Here is a 6,250-nt window from a genome sequence, read left to right on the forward strand (position 1 = left end):
TTCATCCACATTTTCCCTTATGAAGTGGTACCTAATGCTGATGTGCTTTGTCATTGAGTGTTGAACTGGATTACCTGTCATAGCAATAGCACTTTGATTATCACAGTAAATAGGGATTTTAGAATATGTTAACCCATAATCCAGTAACTAATTCTTCATCCAAAGAATTTGTGCACAACAGCTTCCTGCAGCAATGTACTCTGCTTCTGCAGTTGATGTGGAAATTGACTTTTGTTTCTTGCTAAACCAAGAAACCAATCTGCCTCCAAGAAATTGGCAGCTTCCACTTGTGCTTTTCCTGTCAATTTTGCATCCTACAAAATCTGCATCTGAGTAACCTATTAGCTTAAAGTATGATTCTCTAGGATACCACAATCCCAGATCAGATGTACCCTTAAGGTACTTGAAAATTCTTTTCACAGCTGTTAAGTGAGGTTCTATTGGATCTGCTTGAAAGCTTGCACAAAGACAGGTAGCATACATGATATCAGGTCTACTTGCAGTTAGATAGAGTAATGAGCCAATCATACCTCTGTAATCAGTAATATCTACTGATATACCAGTATCCTTATCCAATTTTGTTGCAGTGGCCATAGGAGTGGATGCATTTGAACAATCTTGCATTCCAAACTTTTTCAACAAATTTCTGGTATACTTAGATTGACAAATAAAAGTTCCTTCTTCATTCTGCTTGACTTGAAGGCCCAGAAAATAACTAAGTTCTCCCATCATACTCATTTGATATCTTGACTGCATCAGCTTGGCAAACTTTTTACAAAGTCTGTCATTTGTAGAACCAAAAATGATATCATCAACATATATCTGCACCAAAAGTAAGTCATTTCCATGGTTGAGGTAGAATAAAGTTTTGTCAATGGTCCCTCTGTTAAATCCACTTTCCAGAAGAAACTGAGCTAAAGTCTCATAACATGCTCTTGGAGCTTGCTTAAGGCCATAAAGTGCTTTGTCAAGCCTGTAGACATGATTGGGAAATTTTGGATCTACAAAGCCTGGAGGTTGTTCAACATATACTTCCTCTTCCAATTCTCCACTAAGAAAAGCACTTTTCACATCCATTTGAAAGACTTTAAACTTCTTGTGAGCAGCATAAGCCAAAAATATTCTTATGGCCTCCAATCTAGCAACTGGTGCAAATTTTTCATCATAATCAATTCCCTCATGTTGAGAGTATCCTTTTGCAACCAGCCTTGCTTTATTCCTTGTAATTATGCCATCACTGTCAGTTTTATTTCTAAACATCCACTTTGTACCAACAACAGACCTGTTCTTTGGTTTTGGCTCTAGGGTCCAGACTTTATTTCTTTTAAATTCATTTAACTCTTCCTGCATTGCTTGCACCCAATCAGCATCTTGAAGAGCTTCTTCCACTTTCTTTGGTTCAGTCTGAGAAAGAAAAGAATGATAGAGACATTCATTTGATGTAGCTATTCTAGTTCTGACACCTGCATCAGGATTTTCAATAATTAAGTCAAATGTATGTGCTTTAGTCCACTTCCTTGCAGATGGAAGGTTATCTCTAGAACTGGATGCTCCCCCATGATTCATGCTGTCTCCATTAACATTTTCTGATGCTCCCTCTGAAATTATGCTCTCTGAGTTGGATCCTTCAGAATTTGAGTTTCCAGAAATATCTGAACATGAGTTTCCAGAATTATCAAAACTTGGCCCATCAGAACTTGATAAATCAGAACTTTAAGAGCCTGTTGTAGATTCTGATGCTTCTTGAAATGTGGTTGGATCTTCAATATGCTCCCCTTGCACAGGTGCATCTTGCTTTGGCGTAGTCACCACAGTTTCAATAACATCAGAGTTTAATCCATCAGAGTTTGCAGTATCGGGATTTAGACTGTCAGGATTTACAGAATCAGAATTTAAAACTTCATTTTCAAATCTCAGCTGATCATGATCATTGAAATATTCAAGTCCAGTAATCTTCTTATCATCAAAAGAGACATTGATAGATTTCATGACAACCCTTGTTCTTAAATTGTAGACTCTGGAGGCTTTTGTGGAAAGTGGATATCCAACAAAAATTCCTTCATCAACTTTTAGATCAAATTTGAATAGTTGTTCAGGATGAGTCTTAAGAACAAAACATTTGCATCCAAATACATGAAAATACTTCATATTTGTCTTCTTTTTCTTCACCATCTCATATGGTGTCTTTCCATGCTTGTTGATAAGTGTTGCATTCTGAGTAAAACAAGCAGTTTGCACAGCTTCAGCCCAAAAATAGGTTGGTAACTTTGCTTCATCAAGCATAGTTCGTGCATCTTCAATAAGAGTTCTATTCTTTCTTTCAACAACTCCATTTTGCTGTGGAGTTCCAGGAGCAGAGAATTCCTGCTTTATTCCATGGTCTTTGCAAAACTCTTCCATAATCAAATTCTTGAACTCAGTGCCATTATCACTTCTTATGATTTTCACAGAGTCTTTGACCAATTTATCCAGTTGTTTGACATGATCAATCAAGATAGATGCAGTTTCACTTTTTGTGTGCAAGAAATACACCCATGTGTATCTGGTGAACTCATCCACTATGACCATAGCATATTTCTTCTTTCCAATAGACATGACATTCACTGGACCAAATAGAACAACATGTAGTAGGTGATAAGGCTCAAGAATTGATGTTTCAGTCTTGCTCTTGAATGAAGATTTTCTTTGTTTTGCCTTCTGACAAGAATCACAAAGGCCAGCAGGAGCAAATACTGATTTTGGCAGTCCTCTCACAAGATCTTTCTTGACTAGTTCATTTATGTTGTTGGAATTTAAATGAGAGAGTTTCTTGTGCCAATTCCAGCTTTCTTCAATTGATGCTCTACTTAACAGACAGATTGCAGAACCATCAGAACTTGTTGAAAGCTTGGCTTCATAAATGTTACCATGCCTTTATCCTTTCAGAACAACTTTGCCTGTAGATTTGCTTACAACTTCACAGTGTTCTTCAAAGAAATCCACATGATAACCTATGTCACAGATTTGACTAACACTCAGCAAATTGTGTTTAAGTCCTGAGACAAGAGCTACTTTTTCAATGATGACATTCCCAAGATTGATATTGCCATATCCCAGAGTTTTTCCAATGTTTCCATCTCCATAAGAAATACCTGGGCCAGCTTTCTCCATAAAGTCTGATATCAGGGCTTTATTTCCAGTCATATGTCGTGAACATCCACTGTCCAGAACTAGGATGTTTTTCCTGTTGCCCTGCAATCACAAAGACCACTAATGATTAGTTTTAAGGACCCAGACTTGCTTGGATCCTTTGGCCTTATAAAGTTAGTTAACATTTGCAGCGGATTTAGCATCAGAGTTTATGTTAATAGTTTTTTATCAGAATTTACAATATCAGACTTTGTATTATAACTTACACTAGAAGGAATAATGCTAACTTTCTTTAAAGACGGTTTTATTTGATAATAATCATAGTACAAACTATGATATTCCTTACAAGTATAAATGGAATGCCATAAACTACCACAATGAAAATAAGGATTTTGTGGCCTATATCTAACAGACTGACTCTAACTCCTGACTTTGAAGGTAAGGAGTTTATGTTCTTATTCTTCCTGCAAAAATAAGCCAAATGGTTAGAATTTCCACAGTTATAACATTTCTTTCTAGGAGCATTAGGAACAGGCTTATAATCATTGCTTTTATTCACACCTTCCTTTCCATTCCTATTTTTCCTAGGTGGCTTTACCTTGTTTATATTCTTAACATCTTTCAGCTTATACTTAAGCTGCTTCTTTGTCATTAAGCCTATGTTAACTTCAGATGGCTTATCCTGTTTTGGTTTGTCAGAATTTAATTTCTCTTTAACTTCTGATTTATCAATATCAGACTTTACAGCTACAAACTTAACAGGATTTACCTTTGGCTTTTGTTTAACAACTATAGGCTCAATTTCTACAGTTCCTTTATCATTCTTATCATCTCCATAACCTAAACCCTCTTTCCAGTTTCCACTACTTAACAAATTCTGAGTTGTTCTGCCAGAGTTAGTCCAAGTCCTGATAATCTCTCTTTCCTTTTCTAACTCAGTTTTTAGAGATTCATTCATTTTAAGTACTTCATCCCTAACATAAAAGGCATCATCTCTATCTTTCTGAGTTTGATGGAACATGACTAACTTTTTTTCTAAATAATCATTCCTCTTTTTATTAGCAAGATTTTCACAAGTTAATCTTTCACATGTTAAAGTTTGATCTCTATAACTAATGAACATGGTTTTAAGATATCTTCTCAACTCAGTAATATCATCAGTATGAAAGGCATAAGTAGTTTGAGGTACCTTTAACTCAGCAGCATCAGAACTGCTATCAGCATTTGCCATTAAGGCATAGTTCACCTCACTTTCAGAATCTGAAGTGTCTGTCCAGCTTTTCTTCTTTGTGACAAGTGCCTTGCCTTTGTCACTCTTCACTTTCTTGCAATCAGGAGATATATGGCCTTTCTCACCACAGTTGTAGCATTTGACATTTGAGTAATCTCCTCTGTCAGACTTTCCTCCTTTGCCTTCAGATTTTCTGAAACCCTTCTTATCAGAACTTGCACCTTTCCTGGAAAATTTCTTTCCCTTTCTGAATTTCCTGTATACAATCCTTGTGATTCCTTTCACCATAAGAGCACACAGCTTCATCATATCTTCATCGTGATCCATCTCAGGTAAGCTTTCAGTTTCTGAGTCATCATCACTATCAGAACTTGATGACTCAGTATCAGACTTTGTGATGAGAGCTTTTCCCTTGCCTTTTCTTGAGGCAGCTACTTTGGGGACATCCTCCTCAGCATTAAGAGCAACTTTCCTTGACTTTCTTCCATTCCTCTTGCATCTTTGTTCCATCTCAAGTTCATGAGTCTTGAGCATCCCATAAATTTCATCAAGAGTTGTTTCATCAAGAACATAGTTGTCTCTTATAGTGGTGGCCTTCAAATCCCAACTTTCAGGAAGAGCTAACAGGAATTTAAGATTTGAATCTTCAAGTTCATATTCCTTGTCCACTAGTGACAGATCATTCAAGAGTTTGACAAATCTGTCATATAATGCAGTTCATGACTCATCAGGTTTTAAGTCAAAGTGCTCATACTCTTGAGTGAGTATAGTCCTCCTATTCTTCTTAATTAAATCAGTTCCCTGACATCTTGTTTCCAAGGCATCCCATATCTCCTTTGCAGTCTTGCAGTTGATTACCCTGTTTGACATGACATTATCAATGGCACTATGCAGCAAATGTCGTACCTTTGCATCCTTAGCAATAGATGAGATATCTTCAGCTGTATATTCACTTTTCTCCTTTGGTACAGTCTGTGTTGGCTGATCTGTAACTACAACAGAGAGCTTGGTTGGCTTATGTGGTCCTTCATTGATTCTGTCAAGGTATTCTGGATCTATAGCTTTCAGAAACATAGACATCCTCACCTTCCATATGAGATATTCAGATGGTTTCAGTATGGGAACTCTAATAGTCTCATATCGATTATGGATTTGAGTCTTTGGAGGTTCTTCAGTTTTGGTGGGCTTGGTTGGAGTTTGTGTTTCTTCAGACATGATTGATTTTGGATCTTAAACTGTTTGTGTGTTAACAGAAGGGGGTTGAATACAGTGTTTACTACAATAAAAAATAATTAAGAACACAAGTAAATGAACACAGATTTTATTCAACACAATAAACTCTATTACAATATGGAACTGTCCTCTCTCAGTGATGAACAAATTATCACGAGAGCTGCTAGGGTTTCAATGAATAATAAACTCGATTATGATAACACATATAGTATAAACCCTACGTCTGTGTTTATATACTACACAGTTACAAGATAATCTTCTAATTAATATCGAATATAATTCTGCTTCCTAAAATATATCAATCAGTTATCTTTTCTTCCAAGTATTTTATTCTTCATAGAATTCCTTTTTCATGCATATCTCTCCTTGCGTTTATCTTGATCTTCTTTCCTTTCATCAGTCGCCTTCCTTAACTGAAAGTCTCCTTAAGTCCTGATATTATCTCCTGATAAATATCTCCTGATAACTTAAGTTCTGATAACTTAAGTTCTGATAACTTAAGTTCTGATATCTTAAGTCCTGACTTCATTTTAAGTACTGATTTCCAGTTAAGTACTGATTTCTCCTGTTAAGTAAGATCTGAAAACTAAACACAAATCATCATTAGACATAACATCACAAATATATCTAACACAAGTCATTTTAGGACTTCTCGAG

The sequence above is a fragment of the Apium graveolens genome, chromosome 5 (assembly GCF_009905375.1).
Source record: "Apium graveolens cultivar Ventura chromosome 5, ASM990537v1, whole genome shotgun sequence".
Lineage (NCBI taxonomy): Eukaryota > Viridiplantae > Streptophyta > Magnoliopsida > Apiales > Apiaceae > Apium > Apium graveolens.